This window comes from Phyllostomus discolor, chromosome 2 (genome assembly GCF_004126475.2).
Source record: "Phyllostomus discolor isolate MPI-MPIP mPhyDis1 chromosome 2, mPhyDis1.pri.v3, whole genome shotgun sequence".
Classification (NCBI taxonomy): Eukaryota; Metazoa; Chordata; class Mammalia; order Chiroptera; family Phyllostomidae; genus Phyllostomus; species Phyllostomus discolor.
In genome coordinates this window covers 189,808,680-189,831,580 of record NC_040904.2, presented here as the reverse complement: position 1 = coordinate 189,831,580, position 22,901 = coordinate 189,808,680, and positions in this window count along the sequence as shown.

Genomic DNA, 22,901 nt, shown 5'->3' with positions numbered 1-22,901 from the left:
GGAACAAATTTAAAGGACACATGGACAAAAACTGGGGGGAGGGTGGTAATGGGAGGGAAGTGTGGATGGGCTGGAATGGGAGTAAAAGGGAGAAAACTGTACTTGAACAATGACTGAGAAAAAAAAAAGACTAACTCTACCCAAATTGCCAGGTCCTGCCAGGATGGAATCTCCACGTGAAAGACCTGGGTGGTGCATGGGGGTGTATTAATTGGGATTCCCAAAAGAAACAACCAACAGTATTTGTGTGCACATGTAAAGAAATTTATTGTAAGGAATTTGGTCACAGGATTATGGGGGCAGGCAAGTCCAAAACCTGCAGCGGGGAGGGTAGCTGGCAGGCTAGGGATCCAGAGAAAAGCCCATGCCATGGTTCAAGTTCAAAGGCTGTCTGCTAGAATACTGTCCCTTGTTTAGGGAAGTCAGTCTTTTGTCCTAATCAGGCTTTCAAGTGATCGAATGAGGTCTGCCACATTATGGGAGACAACATGTTTTACTTAAAGTCCACTGATTTAAATGTTAATCCTACCCAAAATGCCCTCACAGAAACATCCAGTATAACATTTGATCATGTATCTGGGCACCATGACCCAGTTAAGTTGACACATCGAATTAACCATCATGGTGGGGGGAACATCCTTATAAAGGATAAGAAGGCACTGACTTACTAAATAATTTCAGAAATAATTTAGAAGGACCTTAAGCAGTAATTAGAGTTGACACTTAGCTTTTTTAAGTGGTGACATAATACATAGGGGTCAACCTGCGAGGTGATCTTAGACATCCTGATGGAAAATTGTCAGAGTCTCTTCTATAGGAGCATAATAACTATTTGTTGAATTAAATGCCTTAGGAAAAATCAAATCAAATTGAATATTGAAGGATTTAATTATTAATTAAACAGTCCTAGAAGAAACTGTTCCAGATTTTGAGAATAGGGAAGGTGAGCTATGGAGCCCTGGGTCGCCACTCCAGAATGGGATCTATGGGCAAATGACAACTCCTTTATTCATCTGAGTGATAAACTTTAGGTACCAAATGGTTAACAGACAACTTTGCCACTCTGCTCTGGACCCAGCCATGACCATCCCTGTGTAAAACTCTACTGGCTTTCAGGCACAGAAAAGAAATATTTCAGAAAGGCCTGAAAGAAGGCATATGACGACTAAGAGAATACTGTGCAGGACTCCACACTTAAACAAAAAGGGAAGCTGTCTCCCATGCTTAGTGAGAAATAGCCACAATACACCAAAAATTCTCAGCAAGAATGTAAGGAGAAGGCAACAAAAGTTATAAGCTTGGACACTGGGCAGCTGGCCAGGCTGTTAGTGAAACAGGAAAGCTGGAGGAAGGATTAACTTTAGGGGGAAGATGACAAACTTAGATCTGAATATGCTAAGTATCAGAGCCAGCTGGACATTTAGGGAGCCCCTCCCATCCCCTTCCTTTTCAAGTCTAAAGAGGTCCTAGGATAATCTTGAAGCGCTCTCTTCCAGAGTGGTCCTGGGAGTCCCCAAGGCACCCAAAATACACACCCTGAAGAGGCTGCATATTTTCCACGTTGAAACTCCTGATAGTTAAAGCTTTTCTGGGCACTTCCATCATTCTGAGTCAACTCACTTGGGACTAACCCTTCTTATATCTGTTTTAATTCAGCTGTCTTCTTGTTTTAAATTTTATTTTTAAATTGTTTTATGGCCCAATTTAGCTGACTCAAATTAACATCATAGTTTCTCTTCATGTCAGCTGCAATCCGGTCACGTCGCCCTGTGGGAACAAGGCGTTGGGGTGGTGTGGGCATGGTGGGGTGACGAGGGAGCAGGGCGTGGGTCTGGGTCACACTGGAGTTCTCATTTGGTATCTCATAAAACTTCTCATTAAAATATCTGATTTGTTTGACTTTTTTTTCAAAAATGCTGCCTTTAACTAACTTTTGCTTTTGAACATTTTTAACATCTGCTTTTGTTTTAAAAATAATTGCTTTTTTTCCTTCTTAAAAGATGTCTTTTCCTTTTGTCTAAACTTTCTTACCCTCATAATGGAGACTTTTTTGGGGCAGACTATTCTGATGCTAAGCCTCCGAACATCCATCTCACCAGTGAGAAAGATCTGGAATAGTGCCTGGACACAGACAGCCGTGACCTGACGTGGACACTAGTCAGATGCCATTACGAAAAGCTCATGTGATATGAGGGTGTATAAAGAAATAGAAAGACAAAGAGCAAGAGTTTCTCTATATTCTAAACTGGCCAGATTATAGCCTGGATTAGAATGTGTTCAGTGTCGGTCATCATAGTTCAAAGGGATGTGAAGAAATTGGAGCAACAAAGATGGTTGAAACATTGGAAAATAGGTCCCAGAGTGAAAGATGAAAAGATTTTTGATGTGGGAAAATTGCAGAATGGGGAACTAAGGTGAGACATGGTTCTGGAAGGTTTGTATAAGGCAAGGGATAGTTAATGAAAAGATACAACACTAGAATGCATGATGGAGGAAGACTGTGAGCAAACCTAAGAAAAAATGCTCTATCTGGGATAATTTAAACCATAGTCCACCTTTGACCCTTTCCTGTACTCAGCAGATATTACTAATTAATCACAACACTCTTTTGCAGAGTTTAGGCCAACTCTCAAAATCCTCCACTTGGAATTCCAGGCAACCTCTATCAGTCCTTTGAAAATTTTGTGTAAGAAGAAACCCATTTGCTATGCTAGGTTTAGATATTCTATTTTCTGAGGGCTTGAGGTTTTACCAGATGATTTCTTAAAGCTCTTTTTCAGGACCATGATTCTACTAATTCATGTGGTTAAATGAGTTTCTTGAGGAAGTAACTTAATATACAGACGATAATGGATCTTGGCCCTTTGAGCAAACTGGACATCTTTGGAACGCTTATAGTGAAGGAACTGGGGATTTTGCTGCTTATTTTATCACATAAAGTTTAGCTGTCCTTTCAAACAAGCTCTTCACAGACATCCTAGAAAGTCTCATAAAGCTAACAAAAAAAGTCTTACATTGCTTGAGTGAAAAGAAATATACGGATGGTGCTAGTTGTAAGGGAAGTGCTTCTACCAGGATCCTCTCTTTAAAATGCACTATTTGGTCCAGGAGAAGAAAATTGGCTCTCAGTTGACTTTGAATGCTGACTGGCTAAGGAAAGGCATCGTGGTGCACTAATGAAGCTAACTGAAACCTCTGCCTTTACTGTGGCTCTTTATGTGTTTTTATGAACAAAGCTGATGAGCAGTGCTTTTCTGACATGAGTCTCTGGGTGGTAAACAGTGACGAAGGGCAGATCAGGAAGCTGAGGGCAGAAATCAATACTTGCTGTTACGCTGTAGTAAATTAAGAGAAGGGTTGGACCACACGGAGAGATGTTACTTTTCAAATCACACTGTTTGAACTTCTGTTGTTTACAAATTTCCTTCCCCCCTGTGGGTCTAGGTTTCTGTCTTTGCCACGTGTACCCTCATATGGGTACTGTGTATCCATATGGATACATACGGGGCTGTGTATCAGGGTAGGTTCAAAGGTGGCAGGTAATCCAGCTTGTTAGTGTCTCAGTTTCCTTCTCTACCATCTAATTTCTCTAGCTTTTCTAACAATAACGCATTTGTTTTATTGAAGGAAAGTTTTTGAATCCCAAAATGGATTAAAATAAAGTAAAAAGAGCTAATTTGCTTTAAAAGAACCTTAAGCATTCCCCATGCTAAGCTCCAGGGCGCTCCTTCCTCAGTGCTGTTTGGCGCACAGACTCTCTAAATTGGAAATACAAACATAAGGCAGAGTCCCTAAAAACTGTTTCTTTCCGATGGGGACAGCAACAGTTTCCACCACGTTTTACGTAAACTCACCATGTTCCTCCAAGTCAGATATTTGCATACGCTCACTTGAAGTTTCACCCCTGAAAAACAATAAAGGAATGACGACCAGTCTTCAAAGATATTTTTGCTGTTTTTGGGGGCAGTTCAATGACCAACTTTTAGTGTTTATTTATTTTTCTGTCTTTTTTTTATTGATAGTCCCCCCAACCCTTGCTTTTTTTTTTTTTTTTTTTTTTTTTTTTTTTTTTTTTTTGGTAAAAGAATGGAGTCGCTTCTTGAAATTTGAGCTAATAAGGCTGCTGTTAGGAAATTTGCTGATTCGGTTGGTAATCAGAAGAAATGTGTGAGGCCTCACTGGGAGCCTTCTTAGAGCCAAACATATGGCCTTTACTGCTGCTTTCCTGAAGCAGCCGTCGGGCACCGTCTGGGACAAGCTCAGACGGGGTGTCCAGATTCAAGACTGCAGAGAGGGTATCCCCAGCACAGTGCCCACATCACCCTGGGCCTGGCGGCCACAGAGGAAGGGGCTGGCTCTTCTCGCCCGGCCTTGCCTGCTTACCAACTGCAAACTCACCTGACCAACCTATAGACCAGAGCTCAGGAGGAGGGGGAGCCTCCTGCTAGACTCGATAATGATTATTTGGAAAGAGAGAGACACTGAGAGAGAAAAAAAACTGTAAAAAGCAACCAGGAGAGACTTACCTCAGGGCTTTGAGGCAGAGATATGGTGGTTTGAGGGGCTGGCTTAAGGCCAGATCATAATGACCGTGGAGACCCGACCTAATGAACACCAGGTGTACCTCCTTACCAACAGTGAGTGCTTTGAGGGCCTGTTCTGTGAAGGTTTCCAGATTGTTTTCCCAGAGCTGGCCATGTTGCCTGCCTGTAGTAGACACAGAGTAAACATTCACTGAACAAATTAAACAAGGGAAGGGGTAAAAGATTTTAACCTAAATGAAAGAGAAAGGGACTCCTTTTGAAGGATCAGGGAGGTAAGGTATACCTGCCGGGGAACTTCCTGGCAGGGAATGCAGTTGAAGTCTGTTACGGGTTATTGAGGAAGTTTCATGTAATCTAAGGGGATGATGACCACTGCAGAACGTCAGGAGTTCCGGACTGGTTTCAGTGGGCTGCCTGGAGGAGAGCGTGGGCTGGCTGCTCCAGGCTCTCATCCTTCTCTTGCTGCCGATGGTTCTGATTCTCAGGAAAGTTCCTCACTTCCCTGCTCCCCTAACTGGATGAGCCTATTTTCTCGGGTCATTCCAGCTTCCTCACAGTCACTGCAGTACAGGAGCCAACGATCCTGAAGCGTTACTGACAGTATGGTACTAGGAAAGGCCTTTTCAGAGCAGAGATGATGGCTTCTCTAATACATTAATGGCATCATCTGCTGAAGGACCTGAAGGACTGAAATGTGAGAAGGCCAGTGGCCCCTCTGTTAAAAATATAGTGCATTATGAACAATGATTAAAATAAAATAAAAAAAATGGGTGGGTAGGCTGGAATGAGAGTAAAAGGGAGAAAACTGTACTTGAACAATGATTAAAATAAAATTTAAAAAATATATATAGTGCATCAGTAGATCCTGGTGCTAGCCATCAGGTATTAAGAATCTGATTCAGGAGCTATTCCCACCCATTTTTTCTTTTCTTCTCTCCTCTCCTCCCCTCCCCCTCTCCCCTTGCTCTTTTCTCTTTTCTTTTCTTTTTTTTCTTTCTTTCTTTCATTCCCCTCCCCTGCCCCTCCCCCTCCTCCTTCTTATTCTTCTCCCCCCCCCCCCCCCCCCCCGCATTGGCATCTGTTGACCTATATTGCACATTCTGTGTAAATTCCATATACCAGAAAAATCAAGAGTAAAAAGGTCATGTTCAGGCAGAGAATGGGTTAGAGAAGACCCTGAATACAAGGACTCAGAGTAAGAAGACACTTTATGAAGATGTAAATCATGTCTGATATTTTTCAACAAGGAGGTAAATCAGCCCAAAGAATGCAATATCAATAAGACATATTTTACACTAAGAAAAATAATGCATTTCCATTTTCCAGGTACGCCTTTGTTTCTTCTGTCTTGGGGCTACCTGTGAAGGGGTGAAGTTCAGAGTGGCTTATAGATGGATTCTTCAAGGCTGAGACCAAGAGCCCACCCCCTAAGGAGTGCTGCTTGCCAACCCAGTTAACAAATGGGGCTACATCCTTGCCTTAATGAGGGGCTGGTTCCCAGTCTGTTATTTCACACTTTGACACTAGATGTCAGGGAAAGACTTAGCATCCTAATTTGCAGGGCTCAACACCCCTGCAACAGGAAGGGAGGCTGCCTGCTGAGAGAAATCAGGCATTGAAAACCAGCAAATTTCCCACTGTGGCTACTGGGGACACCAGGGTTCTTTTTTTTTTTTTTTGTAATTTTTTTTTAAAGATTTTATTTTATTTATTTATCTTCAGAGAGGGAAGGGAGGAGGAGGAGGAGGAGGAGAGAGAGAGAGAGAGAGAGAGACACCAATGTGCGGTTGCTGGGGGTTCTGGCCTGCAACCCAGGAATGTACCCTGGCTGGGAATCGAACCTGGGACACTTTGGTTCCCAGCCTGCGCTCAATCCACTGAGCTACGCCAGCCAGGGCTTGACACCAGGGTTCTTATGTCAAAACATCATACCCTGCACACAGCCCATTGCACATTCCCTTGATGCTGTTAAATCCCACTCACAGAATGGGTTAGATCAAGGTCACTTTAGAGAATTAGGGGTTTTTTTTTGTGTGTGTGGGGGAGAACTAAGAATCACCAATTTATTCTTTCAAATTTATTATTAAAAATATTCAGTTTTACTTGGAAAAAAGAGGACAGTAGATATAACATAGTCATATTTTTATAATCTTTTTTGTCAGTGAACAAGGAAACAGCCCAACTGATTAAAAATTACACGACTGTCTCATAAGATCACTCCAATACCCTGTGGTAGCCCTTTCATTTTGTAAAAATGGCATTTTGTTTTAGATGATATTAAGTAAAAATGTGGTTTTACTGCAGAATAACTAAATCTTGACCTGCTTTAGTTATATTGATGGATTCCCAAGGCTCTCAGCCCCTTAACAGGCTTTCTGATGTAATAAAAAACCATGTGCTCTTTCATTACTGTGGATGGCACATACGAAAAGTTTTCCTCCCTCCCACTGTGCCTCTCTCCATCTCTCTCAATCCTTTTCTTTTCCTTACTGCCTACCTACCTGAAAGAAGGCAGTGTGAACAAACTGAAGTCAGACAGGACCGTTGTAAAGGACAAAGCCAGAAAAGGGCTCATGATTTTGCTCATTTTGTACAGGCTCCACCCTGCTGCCCCAATTCTAAAGGGTCACGGCCATAGTCTTCTCAACCATCTTCCAAAAATAAGGAGTCATCAACCCGCCCAAAGTTAAAAATAGCACTACCACAAGTGGGAAGAGGGTCCGCCCAGGCATGATCCTACAGTCCCACCCGCCTGGCGAGAATACATTCCAGGAGTTTTCTTGGTGATTCTGGAAGCCATTATATCATCATCAAAAATAGCATTAATGTCACATGGGTGTGTTCTTCATTTATTTGTGAGCTGGATGTTGGGCAAGACACAGGGAACACGAGAAGAAAAAGGTGGCTTCTCTGACGGATCACGATGGAGACAGGAGAGAAACATGCCGACAAGTCATTCTAACACTCCTGGTAGAGATGTACAAGCATTGCCTGTTGCCACACGCAGCCACCTTGACAAGCCCACCCTGTGGAGCTTCCAGGTAAATGAATGTGGACCAAACAAGAAAGGCTGTTACTCAGTGTATCTCAGATTAGAAGATTACTCAGACAAGAATGAACAAATGTGGAGGGCTGTCGGTAGTATTGATTTATTGACTGATTTGTTGACTGATTTATTAATTTATTTATTAATAAAATACTCATGTGGCACATACTATGTGCCGGGTATCATTCTAAGAATTTTACAACTATCAATCCATTTCATCCTTAAAACAACCCTACTAAGTAGGTGCCAGTACAAGTCCTATGTTACAGATAAGTTAACTGAGGCACAAAGAGATTGAGTAAATTGCTTAAGTATTGAGAGCTAGGGCTAGAATCCTGGGGACCACTTCACTTACCTTTTCTTTTACCCAATTTTGAATCTCCACCCAGAGTCTTACACCTTTTCTCCTGCGTTATGGAGTTTTACAGCTTATGATGTTGGAGTTAGTTGGACTTATGTCTGCCTCTTTCCTAGCCCTGCCACTTAGTAACTGAGTTTGTGTAAACCTTTACCTAACTTCTCTGAAACCAGCCTTTCTTATAGGGAACAGTGATAATTAATTCCTAGAGTCATTGGAAGAATAAAAGAAGACATCACAGTGAGATTACATAGAATAAATGTTCTTGCTTCCCACAGAAACCAGCCTTGAAGCTCTTCTCCCCAGATCCTGTGTCCCAATGACCATGACCTCGTGGATTTCCTTCCACTCAGAACAGGGCTGACCTGGGTAACTAATGGAACATTGCAAAAGCATCAGAGTGTGACTTCCAAAGCTAGGCCATAAAAGATATCACTGCTTCCGCTGTGTTCTCCCGTTGATCAGCCACCCCAGGGAAGGCCAGCTGCCATGTCATGGGGACCCACAAGCAGCCCATGGGAGAGCTCCACATGGTGACAGAAGCCTCCTGCCAGCAGCTGGTGTCAACTTGCCAGTCCTGGGAATAAGTGGCCATTACCCTGATAGCAATCACACTATCTGAAGCATCTCATTCATTTCTTTGTTCGCTTATTTTGTGATCCCCCCTCACTGCTCATGTCACATGCATTTCACAAGAGCAAGTGTTGTCTTGTTCACTCACTGTATCCCAAGGGCTTGGAACAGCAGGTGGCATACAGTGGCTGCACAGTAAACATCCCAGCAAGCGGACTTCTTACTTGGTTTGGTTGGCTGTAAATGAGACCATGTGTAGTGATCACGTAGAAATCATGTATATATTAGACCCAGGAGAAAAGCACGTAGCACATGGTCCTCATATACAAGGTATATTGGGAATGCAATGAATGTGATTCCAGTCTCATTTTCCAGTCTCGCTTGCCCATGTTGCAAAATGATCTCGCTTCCTAAAACATTAAGAATTCCATTCCTCTCGCCTTGATCCTCCCCTCCTCCCCCTAACCTGCCCCTGGACTACTTCACTACCCCTTACCTCTTCCCATCCATGTTTTCTGCTCTAATCCCTAGTGTCTACACCCCACTGGGCCTGCTTCTTTTCTGGTCTCTTCCACCGTTGTTAGGATAAGTGTGCCCCCTGGTGTCCACTTCAGATATGACACATTGTGGAAGCCAGCAGGATGAGTTAGAGGGGAGATACCTGCTCCAAGTTCAGATAAAAGTGATGCCCAAAGAAGCTGTGGTCTCCATATGCATTCTGCATGAAATCTGCATCCCCCTATATGACCTCACTTCTTGGCCTCAGTTTGGGATTTAGCATCTCATCTGAATTATTGCCTCCTCTCATCAGAAAAGTCAGGCTCCAGTGATTTTCCTTTCACATGTTGTTCTCTTCCTTTAACACCATCATTTTCTTAATGATTTAGTTCTCAGGCCATTACTGTGCTCAAAAACATCCAATGGCTTCCAATTATATGCGAAATAAAGTCCTGTCTCCTCAGTCTGCCATTCCAGACGCTTCAAAGTCTGGGCTCAATCTGTTTTCACAGTTTCAGTCTGTTCTACTCTTCCCCTGCCTTCCCCACCTTCACATGCGTGGGGCACCTTGCCCATTTACCAAAGCTTCATCAGAACCGTGTCGCCCTCATGCTGTTTTCTCTATCTGAAATGCCGACCCTTCACTGTTACCTGCCGGTCAATCCCATGTGATTCCAGACCAGCTCAAGGCTCTGACTTCCATGAATTGCCTGACCATTGTTCACGTTGCCACCAAAACAATCTGACTGTGTATTGTAGTTGGTTTGATTTTTAACAGACTTACCTTTGTCAGATTTGTACGTTTCTTTAGGGCAAGTGTGGTGTTTGATCTACTTTAACACCACGTCGTGTGTGGAGTAGGTCCATAATAGTTGCTGAATGGGGAAGGGAATATCAACTCTGAGGCCGGGGTCCATGTTTTCTGGAACCCAGTCAGGCTGGCCTGGGGAGGAAGAGGACACCTATGTTGATAATAGTACAGAGTCTTTAAAATTGGAATCATCTTGGGCAGCCTGGGATGCATAGTTACTCAAAGCTGCAAGTCGGGTTGCCACTGCAATTTTGTGAGCCCAGGCTTCCTTGGAGAAATGAGGCAGACGATCATTTCCAACTCTTCTTTATATTGAAAGGAAGAAGGTGAGGATCTCGGGATAATGTCTTCTATATTCTGATATGCCAAAATGAAAGACAAAGTGTGAAAGTTGATATTATTAGACTAGCAATCACAAGTGTACGGGAAATTGTATTTCTGCAGCAGCATGTCTTTCCAAAATTTAATTGAGTTTTATATTTCTTTTGATTGTATCCCATGGTAGCTGTATATTATAATTGAGACAAGTAAGACTGATGCCATGATATAATCTCTTAAGTAATTTTGAGACAAAAGGCTCAGTAATATCTCATGCAAACCACACAGTCCTGGAATTCAGTAACTAGATACATAAATTTATCTTTCTGTTGAGTCACTGTGTTGTTTTTCTTTATGATCTTTTGTCTCAGTTTTCTCATCTGAAATTTGGTATGACTTCTAATGTTACCAACAGGTTAGGTGTCTGGTGAAAACTGAGTCAGTTCTATAAAACTGAATATTTTCTAGAAAAATGCCAATTGTCTTAGAAAAAGTCACATTTGAAGTTGCATACCTGGGACCTGTCTTTCTAGACTGTAGACCTGCACCCTGAGAACGGCGTCATGGGGTGCAGTGGCCTCTCTTGCTTCTCTTGGCATTGGGGGAGGGCATTTGCCTGGCTCAGAGAACAACCTTCCTACATCCAGGTGGCTCAGTTTGGAATATCCACTATCAGGCTTTATGCAGAAGGCTAGTTCAGGCCAAGACCCAACACCCAACCTCAATGGGAAATCCAAACCAGCTAGAGAGATGGGTGGCAGCCACTCAGCTTGTCTTTGCATTTCCGTCTCTATTTCTGGGTGGGACAATACATTTTTTCGTAGGCATGTTCTACTGATAAAAAGGGAGACCAACCATATTGTTACAATCACTTGCACCATGTGGTTTAATAAGCAAGATATGCCATAAATGCTTAGCTGTCTGGCTTATGGCAATATAAACTCAGTAACCGAGTGTAATTTTTAGAGTAATTACAGTTTGATGGGTTTGGGGCAAGTTCCCACATTCCCTGGGTTTTTTAAAGAAATCCTATGCCATTTGGATCTTAAGTACTTTGAAGACCAATTAGGTAGGGCTTCCCCCTGACTATCCCGGGCAACTTTTCATTCAGCACTCATCTGTTGGAGACCTTCAAACTCATCCTCGGGCGAAGGTTCAGAGATTTCTTGAGGGGACTAGCTGGAACGTGGCACTTTGAGGCCCACCCTGAGAAGAAAGTGCTCCTGTGGGTCAGATCTTTCACGCTGATGCGAACTTGTGGAAGAGTTGTTCCAACAGCCCCAGCCGCTACTCAGGAAATAGCGTGCCGTTCACATCATGTTCCTGGCAAACTTAAGCTCCTCCGTGTGACCCTGCAACTTACACGCCCAGCCACGAGAATAAAGCCAAAGCCCACACCAACAGAGTTGTGCATATTCCCAGGCAAATGGTTCATATCTCACGAGAGTCTTCTCATAACGAGATCAGGTCTGTGACATAAACACCAACGGCCTGGTGTATGGTTACTTTGTTTTGTTTGAAAGCCTCTTTCAGACGCACCACCCACCAGTACTACTCCTGGCCCTGGATAAGGAGAGGTACCCTCTTGTAGGTTATAGATGAGCCAAACTCAACAGCTTTCACGACTGTTCAGGGCAAAGTTTGCCCACCAGGGCCCTTGCTGCTGAGCAATGCAAACACATTTACAGAGGAGGCTATGAATGTGGCTGCCAGTGTGTTCTGTTCTGAAAGTGAACACTGTCTCCCATTATACAGATGCAGGTCTCGGCTAAATGCATGTTCCGCAGTGTGTTCCTCTCAGCCCTGCTCTAAGGAGACACGGATAATGCTGTTCCATCTGCTGGTGAAGTGGGGTGGGAGAGTGTCAAGAAAAACAGTTGCCACTTAGAGCACCAGGCTGTGAGATACACCCAATCTTGTGCAATCTCTTAGGCATAATTTTTATGTCAGATTGAGCCTGTGTGAATGAATGAGAGAGGAAAAGGGAGTGAGAGAGGAGAAAGTGGGAAAGACAGCAAAAAAGATGAATGGGAATAAATAATAGTAGGTAGAGATAAAAGAGAAACCATATAAAACAGAAGGATATAAATGAAGTAATAACTTCTGATAATTGTGGAGATATAGCACGAGTAGAATTGTGGAAAAGATGGGGTTAGGACCCTGAGCAGGAATGCTGAGGGTACGGCTGTAGATTGCAGAAAGAAAGAAGACACGAATAACAGGGCAAGGTGTCGGGGTGAGGAAGAGAAAAAGGTAAAAACACTTCAAGAAATAAGTAGGAAACGATATGTGCTTTTGGAATTTAAATGAATTATTTTGTCTCCCCAAGTTTTAACTTACAATGTGCTCTGTCCATGACAGTCTAATTCCCAATTAAGATATGCTAATAAGGCTGACCACGTGCAGTAGACCCACCAGGCCTGATAAGCAGCTTATTTTCTTTTTGGGTTGGGGGAAGGCAGTTATCTTGTCTTTCCACACCTAAGTTTCTCATTGGCATTCCTCTTCCAAAGACACAAAATGACTACATATTGTTCTAACTAATATTCGTTTTCGTCCAATACACTTTCATCTCTGCTGAATTGACTACTAACTGCTCATATATAAACTTTGTATTCCTCCATTGGCTTTCAATTTCCTTGATCAAAAGTAATATGCACTTGAATCGTTATTAATGGGGAAAATTGATTTCATTCGGGTCTGTTTATCTGTGGAGAAATGGAATTATTTCCCAGCATGTAAAGCATCTTAGGAGACTGCCTATATGCTTTAGAAGTAACAATGACAGAAAGGGGGAAGTAATGCCACAGGGTCAACTTTGCTGACCTGCCAAAAACAGAATGAGTATGAGCTGAATCATGGAGATGAGTGAAAAACCTGGATTGTCCTCCAAGGGATGCTAGAAAGAGTATCAGGAAATGGCAGGAACTCTTAACATGTACAGCAACCAATTACTGGGTGTCCGAGCAGCGCTGTGAAACCCAGGGGCAGCTGTTACATTTCACAGAGGTGGAACTCACACTCTTCACATGCAAATTTATCCTGTGAGAGTCATTGTCCCAAAAGGCACAGCAGGAACTCCAGGGTCCTTCCCAAGGGGTTCTGAGGTTCCCAGGAATTGCCTACGTTCTCCTTATGTTCTTCTGCTCGGCTCATTTTCCCCTCTTCATGGTGACCAACATCTCTGGTACACCCCATCCCGAAAGGTCCTCACAGATCCTCCCTTTAGTTCCCCAGCTGACACAAACCTAAAGATACAGAGAACACCAGTGGTTAAGGTTATGAGCTCTGTAGTCAGACTTCATGAGCTCAACTTGGGCTTTGACCCTTACTTACTGAGTGGCCTTAAGCAAGTCACTTATACCTTGGTTTCTTCCTCTGTGTGATGGGGGTACAAATAATAGTTGCTTCATTGAGTTGCTGTAAGGACCAATGAGTTAATTCTATGAAGAGCTCGAGGCACACTGTAAACCTGCAGCATATGTTAATGATTACTAGTGATAGGTTGTAATGGTTAGGAAACTTTACTGAGGAAGTTAGGTTATCGGAAAATTACAGCTTTGGGGAGAACAATGTGAAACTGGATATGAGATGCTGTTGCTGCTGAATCCACTGGCCACTCTGTGGTGCCGAGTGAGTTGATTTTCTCCTTGGTCCTTGGCCTCTGCCTCCTGCTGTAATTGCCCTCTTCCTTAGTTCGCATGTTCCTTTTTCATCTCCCATTCCCCCCCCCCCCCCCCCCCCCCCCCCCCCCCCCCGTCCCTAGTCTCTGAGTCCCGAGGGAACAAAAAATCGGTAAACAGCATGACTGTTTCTGTACTCAAGGCAGACAATTCCTTTAATTTTACCATTTAGAAACCATAAGTCATCACGGCCTTGATCTTCCCCTAGATTGGGCCCTGAGACTTTCATTTGCATAACCATAAGTTCCATTCAAGAATTTCCCAAAGAGGAATTTTTCTGCCAGTCCCAGTGGAGTGGGAGCCCCTCCAGAGTCTCAGGATTTATCTATCAGCACTGAAAATATTAAAAAAAAACACCTCCCTTGACAAAGATTTGCTCATTCTGAGCCCATACAGCTTGTTTGGTTGTGTCGATGATCATTACCTTGAGGAAAGTCAGAGGTGCTTCAAGAAATGGTCTAAATAGTGATTCCACTTCTGGGAATACCTCTGAAGAAACCCAAAACACTAATTCAAGAGAATACCTGCACCGCCACATTCACGGCAGTGTCATTTGCAAGAGCCAGGCTGTGGAAGCAGCCCAAGCGGCCACCAATAAAAGCGGGGATAAAAATGCTGTGATACATATACACCATGGAATAGTACCTGGCCATAAAAAAGACCAAACCTTACCATTTGTGATGTTACCATAGATGGATCTAGAGGGTGTCATGCTAAGTGAAATAAGTCAGTTAGAGAAAGACAAATGCCATATGATTTCACTTACATGTGGAATCCAAAGAAGAATATCGAGAAACAAACAAAACAGAAACCAAGTCATAGACACAGAGAACAGACTTATGGTTGCCAAAGGAAAGCGGGGTGGGGCACTGGGTGAAGGGATTGAGCAGTACAGATTGATAGTTACAAAATCGTCATGGGGATGTAAAGTACAGTGTAGGAAAGATAGTCAATAATGTAATATATGCAATAACTATGCATGGTGTCAGTTGGGTACTGGAAATACCAGGGGGACACTTGGTAAATCAAGTTTTTATCTTGATTTCTTGATTTCTTCTCTGCACTCACTTTTTCAACTGTGTTTGTTCCTTTCTATTTAGATATTCAGCTGAAACCTTAAACTCAAACTCAAAAGTCTTCATCTTCAAAACCATTGGTGTTTGTTAATGTGTCTATTAAAAAAACCCAACGGCACCATAGTCTTACATTAACAAAGATTTAGAACCTCAAGTCAATGTTTTCAATGGTAAGAAATACATTGTACATCATGACTGGTATATATACATTCAGACATACATACACACATATAAATGAAGCAAATTTTCACAAAACAGTCCTTACCCTTACTATGTGTGATGCTCTCTAGTTTACTTTATTCCAATTTGTTCCATTCCATTAAAAAAAGTCTGATTGTATGACCCATTTAATCACTTTCATGACCCACTAAGGAGATATTGCAGTTTTAAAAATATTGCTTTTATATAATCTTTGACTCATCTTTCTTTTTTAACTCCCAAATCTAATCAGTTATCACATAACAGGTTTCTTCTCAAAATGTCTTGCATATTCAATCTTTTTTCTATTTTCTCTCTCATTCTGTCCATCCCCTTCCTTGGGAAGCCTTCCCAGGTGTCCCCAGCTCGGTGTACTCTCACCTTCCTCTGAGCATCTCTGCTTCCTTGGTTGCTTCTCCTTTAAATCGGTGTCACGGTTCACAATGTTCTGTTCCCTTACCTTGCTTTATTTTTTCTTCTTAGACCTTGTCACTTGGCAGTAGGCAGTGTGTTTATATGTTTATTTTCTGCCTCTTTCACTACCTTTTGAGATTGAAGACTTGGTATTCCCAGCACTAAGAATGGAGCTGTGCCTGCTGCCCTGCTGCAATAGGGACTGCTGCTTCCTCTGGGGCCAGGGCCAAGGGGAAGGAACCTCCTACAGCCTTCTTCTTTTTTATTTATTTTTTATTTTTAACCACTTTGGATCTTGTGTCCACACTCATGGCCAAGGAATCGACACGTGACTATTGCCTTAATGCCTCAAATTAGTGCCTTGTACTGGATCATTCATTGTGAATTGTTCCTATCGTGGCCCACCTTACAGATTCAACCAGAAATCCCTGAGTGTTCACACTGTAAAAATTGGGGAGGAGCTGGAATGGATGCTGAAAGGCAATCAAACTGCCCACGGTAAGAATGCCGAGCTGGTCTACCTTCAAAACTGACTTTGTACTTTAATTTTCACATGTTAAACAGACTACTCTGTGAAGTCAATTAAATGACATACCTTCCCCTCCCTAGACCCACCCTTCCCTCCTCCTTCTAGCTAAATCTTTTAGTCTACAATGAACCATTTGTCATTCTCCAAAACACATGAAAAATACACTGTCACACAGTTGCTTTGAATGGAATGATAAAAATTAATGATTGATGCAGAACGCTGTCCTCTACATTCAAAGATGCCCTGGGGGAGAAAGGTGGAGGGACATTCAGAGACGGCTGAAGCACTGCTGGGCATGTTTCAGGTTGCAGTTGCAGGGAATGCTCCCCAGAGGAGGTTGTTTCTACAACTTGTCGGAGCTCTCCAGCGGGCAAGGTCCATTTTCTACAGGAGTCCAAGGAGCCAGGATGGGACAGTGGATTCAAATCCTCCGAGACCTCAACATGCTCATTCTCCAGTACCCACCACATGTCCCTGTATCTGAAAGAGAGGAATGCCACCCTCATCGCTTTTCTCACACCCTGAAGCTGCTCTTGGAAAGAGAGAGCCAACGACTGTGGCCAACGCTCACAAGGGCTCTCAGTCAGTGACATGTGGGTATCTCTAGTGGGTGTTACGCCAGCCCACTCTGACACACAATGATCCTGACTGCTCCAGTGGCCTCCACAACCCTTAGCACACCCAGCCAGTGAGGGGCAAATTCAGTGAGTGCCCCAGGCTCTGCAGAGACCTCGTGCAGCCCTGCTGAGAGGACTCAGAGATGGAGACATTGGTGAGGCAGCGAGAGGCAGGCCAGTTAATCTGCACTTTAGAAAACCCCAGATTCCTTTCTGTCCAAATGATCTCAGTCAGGAGGTCTTTCTGTCATCAAAAGTTCCCTTGAAGCCTTTCACACCTACCCGCCCTCTTGTGTCACTGCCTCCCTTTTTATTTATTTATTTATTTATTTTGCTTTTGAAGGTCATTTCAGTCAGAAGCAACTTGGATAAAACTACAATGTAGGATTGGGAGATAAGATGTTCAAGTAGTGTTCACGAGTGCGGAGTAATCTGTGGAAGGGGGAGACATCTGTTCACAAATATTTCTTTCAATCAAAGAGTGTGAAAAGTCAAGCTCAGCTACTCTTTTTGGCCAAAGTGCAAAGACACTGACACAATCTGGGAGGATTAACACCTCAACACGTGGTCTGTTATGTCCACTAGTAGAGACTGGCTTTCTCAGATTACCTAGTCTGTCCATTCTGATACTAGCTCAGGACAAAGCTTCATGCATTGCATCTTATTTGATTTTCCAAACAATCTTATGTGGCAGATCTTATTTCACAGATAAGAAAATTGAGGTCTAAAGAGAATGTAACTTCAATTCATTCATCTATCTACCCTTCCACCCAGCACATTTAACGAATGCCTGCAATATGTAATAGATATTGTGCTAGAAGCCAGGATACAGAGATGAAGCAAGATAAGGCCTCTGACCCCAATGAATTCCCAATTAAGTAGGACAGAAAGATGGTGAATGCACACTGGTAATCATACCAGGAGACGTATATGCAGCTAGTTAATGGATGAACTGGGATCATGACTCAGGTCTCAGAATTCCCTATCTCATTTTTTTTTCATTGCATCAAACTGTCTCTTCCATCCCAGCAACTGATTTCTTGATGTGTGAAATATAGCTAATGTATGAGATGTGGCATAGATAATAAAAATGATCGCAGTTCACCTCTTGTGGAAGGCTCTTTTGAACAGCTTTAATGCATCGGATGAAATAAAAATAATAACCAGAATACTTTTTAATCTACCCTGCAAAATTGTCACTGGTCTGTCTCTACTCCTAATCACTCAGCGATGCCTCCTTTAATACCAGTGGGTATCCATGGCCTAAAGAACCATGGTGTAGGTTGTGTGCTTCATAATTTTGAATTATATAAAAATTCTTCCTTTTGCAGAGTAGCATTTCTTTCTCAGTCAAACTAATTTGCATGGCCTTTGCTAATCTGCATGGTTATTTAGCCCAATTAGAGGGGCAGGTAGAAGGAAGGGCTAAGGGGCATTGAAGAACAGCTTGAAACAATGCCACTAATAGGCAGATGACAGTAATTCAGAGTCACTGAGGATAATACCCTAAGAATCAGATAGGACCTTAGAGATCATCTAACCCAACCTTTGCAATGCAATGAGGCTCAGGGCAGTGAAGTGAGTCATTGAGGTCACAGAACAGGTGAGTGTCGGAGTCAAGACCAGGGTGGAATTCAAGTGCCCTAACACCCAGTACTTGATTCCAATGCCACTTTAGCAGGAGAAAAAAACCTGTGTTCCTTTGGCCAACACTTTGAGGAGAGAGAATCCAACAAAGATGAATGAAGCTGTAGAAATTTAGGAATCAACTTCACAGTTATTACCCCTGGAAAGTCATTGAACAATGTATGTCAAATTACCTGGGCTACAGCTCTGGCCTGTCCTTTTATATCCAAATGATCTTTTATCCATGAAAATGCATATTCTTGATCTGCTTTTTGGATGGGGGCCAGTTGTGGGTCTCTTGAAGAAGTGATGAAAGCCATAGACCTTTCCCCCAGATATTTGTACATATGCTCATAATTTTACAAACATTTCCAAGGTTTCATGAACTTCTTGAATCTTATTCATGGGACAAGCATGGCATTCAGATAGCTCTAAGAAGACCCTGGGGCTCAGGGAAGTTGACAAGATATGACCATGATTTGTTTCACTTGCCTCTAGGAGTGTCTTGATGGAGAGCAAGAAAGATCTCTGCCGATGGACTGCTTTTGGACTCACACTGCACACATACTGTTAGCTTTATTTTTTCAGAATCTTGACTGACACAGATTTTCCCAAAGGGTACTGATGTTTTTTGGCAAAAAGGAATATGATGGCCAGAGTGCACCTTGTTTCCTGATGGTAGAGCTGTACTGGCCTCTGCCAAGGTGGCAGATAAAATGTGTGCTTGTTCCAACTGACAAAGCTTACAACTGCCCTTTGAGACTTATTGTTTTAGGAAAGTGTAAGCAATTTATGCACTTTCAAAAGCAGTGGGATGACCTCACAGAGTGAAAGTGTCAGATTCCTAGAATCTATTTTATGGGAGGAAGGCATAGAGTGGTCAGGCCAGTCAATAAGAGTGGGCTCTAGAACAGGACTAGCAGACTGATTGAACCGCTTGTCGCTGTCCAGAGCTGCCACACAGCCTCATGCCTCCATGCCTTCGCACATGCTGTTCCTTCTGCCTAGAACACCCCTACTGACATTGTGTATTAGTTAGGGTTCTCCAGAGGAACAGAACCAATGGGAATAAAGAAACAACAACAAACATATAAATCCTCAGTAATGATGTGGATAGGTTCTTGGAATTACGGCAAAAAGACGTATAACATGATTAATTTTACCACAGGTTAACTGATATAAACACAAGTTAAGTTCCCATCCAGGCATCTCATCAATGTTATAATGAAACAATGTATTTGAGGACCTACAGTGTTTACATGTGTGTGTATAAAATATATAATACATATGGAACACATACATATATGGAGAGACAGAGAGGAAAGCTGGGGAGACAGAAAATAGGTAAATGGATTTATTTTAAGGAATTGGCTCACATGATTGTACAATAAGGTGAGCAAGTCCAAAATCTGCAGAATGAAGAGATAATGCTGCAGTTCAAGTCCAAAGGTCATCTGATGACATAATTCCCTCTTGTTTGGGGAAGGTTAATCTTTCGTCTTATTCAGGCCTTGAGTTCATTGAATGAGGTCCACTCTCATTGTGGAGGACACTCTGCTTTACTCAAAGTCCACTGATTTAAATGTTAATCTCATCCAAAAGATCCTCATGGGAACTTCCAGAATGATGTTTGACCACATATCTGGACACCAAGGCCCAGAGAAGCTGACACATTGCCTGGGAACTTCTCCTAATTCTTTAAGGTCCAGCCTAAACATATTGCTCTTTCTCTGTTTCACCACTGGACTCAGCACATCCTTAGATTCTAATGCATAGTCCACAGTATTGTAATTATTTGACTGCACACCCGTAAGCTCTCCGAGGGCAGGGACTGTGTGTCTGTTGGAGACAGTATTCCAAGATGACATGCTAACCCTACCCAATGCCCAGCTTAGACAGTTGCTCAGTGTAATTTCTGGAATAAGGTTGATAAGTTAATGGAAAGATTCACAAACTAGAAATAACAGCAGCATTAAGTCATTTAATCCCCAAATAATGATCTTTTTTCTGAATATTTGGTGCATCAGCCATGCAACAGAGCTTGGCCACCTTGTCCCAAGAATATATATACACACATACCCATGTTCACTTCGACAGATCCTGGAAAGATTTTCTAAGGCCATTAGAGGTGGATACAGGGATTAGCCCTTTCTGCCTTTCTTAGGGCAGAATGAAGCAGAGGGAAGAGCCCAGGTTTACAGGTTCGAATAGACTTGCCTTTGACTCAGGTAGCAGCCCCTTGTTAGTTGCCTGAACTTGGGCGTGATTCACATACTCTCAAAGCCCTGTGTGTGTGTGTGTGTGTGTGTGTGTGTGAGATCAATTATGTGGGAATAGCAGTAATGATACAACACCATATTATTAGAAAAATTAAGTGCCTTGCTTAGACAGCAGCCCCCCCTTATCTGTGGTTTCACTTTCTGTGGTTTCAGTTATTAGCAGTGAACTCTGGTTCAAAAATATTAAATAGAAAAATTCCAGAAATGAACAATTCATTAGTTTTAAATTGCATGCCATTCTGAGTAGCATGATGAAATCTCACACCATCCCCCTTTGCCCTGCCCGGTGGTGAATTAGCCCTTTGTCCAGTGTCTCTGTGCTGTTCACACTCCCCACCCATTAGTCACTTCGTCGTCACCTGGGTTATCAGATCGACTCTTGTGGTATCACAACACTTGTTCGAGTAACCCTTATTTTATCTAATAATGTCCCCAAAGCACAAGAGAAGTGATACTGGCAATTTGGACAGACAAAAGAGAAGCTGTAAAGTGCTTCCTTTAAGTGAAAAAATGGAAATTTGGTATTATCGGTGGTTTCAGGCATTCCCTGAAAGTCTTGGAACACATAACCCGTGGATAAGAGGGAGCTACTGTAGTATGTCCTTAGTAAAAGCTGATCCTCTTTCACCCTGGCTGGTGTGGCTCAGTGGATCGAGCACAGGCAAGTGAACCAGAAGGTTGCTAGTTTATTTGCCAGTCAAGGCACATGCCTGTGTTGCCGGCCAAGTCCCTGGTTGGGAGTGTGTGAGAGGCAGTCAACTGATGTTTCTCTCTCACATCAATGTCTTTCTCCCTTTCCCTCTCCCTCTCTTCCCCCCTATCTGAAAATAAATAAATAAAATCTTTACAAAAATAAAAGAAAGTCGATCCTCTTTCTTCCTTATCTATGTTTGACTTAATATCTAGTACATTATGCATTAACTGAATAACTAAGAACATGTTGATGAATTAAGACAGTCTTAATGTCTTTTGATGTTCTAGGCTTCCTTTTTGTCTTCTTTCAATTTTTGACCAAAAGGGAACATGTAGATTGTGTATGAGATGGTCCCATCTGAAAGAACTAAGGAGATAGCTGATTGCTTGCACAATTTTACTCTTAATTGCAATTGGTAATTTCTAATCTTTTCTGGAACACAGGTACTTTTCAGGATCTTTAAAATGCTAAGGACTTTTTCCCCAGAAAAAAATGCACCTGCACACAAATCTGCATATAATCTCAGGATGTTCATGGATTCCTCAGACTCCAGGTTAAAACTCTGGGTCAAAATCTCTTCATTTGCTGTCTGTCTGCCTTCTGTTTCTTGCCCCACATGCTCTCTCTCCTGCTCTCTCTGTCTCTGTCTCTCTCTCACCTCTGCCTCTATCTCTTTGTTTCAATTTTCATCTGTATTTTCTTCTACTTCACTAATGTGTTTGGGATTAGGATCAGGATTGTGCATGAATACATGGAGGATGGATAGAATAGGAGAAGGCAAGAACTAGCTATTCAGTTAGAATCACAATGTTTCCTTTTTTTCTTTCTGGAAAGTTCATTGGTGTGGCACCTTGGAGATGCTGGTCTGTTGGAAGGCAGCAGGTTGAAATGGTTAAATCCATAGCCTCTGAAACTAGACCGCCAGGTCCAAATCCTGGCTGCGTGCAACTTTGGCAACTAGTTCTATCAGTCTTTCAGTTTCCCTGTTTTAGAGGTAGGGATAATGGGGACTTCCGGCCAAGACGGAGGTGTAGGTAGACACACTGTGCCTCCTCACACAACCAAAATAAAGACAACAACCATTTAGAAACAAAATAACAACTGGAACTGACAAAATTGAACTGTATGGAAGTCCGACAACCAAAGAGTTAAAATAGACACATTCATCCAGACTGGTAGGAGGGGTGGAGTCAGTAGCTGGGTGGAGAGGGGTCATGGCAAAAAAAGCAGTGGCACTGGGTGCAAAGGGAAGCAGCTGACAAACCGTGGGTGCGCAGGTGGCGGCTGGCAGACCCTGGGCGAGGGGTGGAAATGGGCAGACCCAGTGAGGCTGTGATTGTGAATTGGGGCACGGTGTGCAAAGTGGCTGGCTGACTGGGTGGTCCCACATTCGCGCACACAGATAAACTAGGTGAAACTGGGGAGTGAGATAGACCTCACAACCCAGGGTCCCAGCACCTGGAAATAAAGCCTCAAAACACGGATTGAAAATACCTGTGGGGGTTGAGGTGCCAGAAGAGACTCCCAGCCTCACAGGACAGTTCGTTGGAGAGACCCACAGGGTCCTAGAACGTGCACAAGCCCACCCACACAGGAATTAGCACCAGAAAGGCCCAGATTGCTTGGAGGAAGCATCA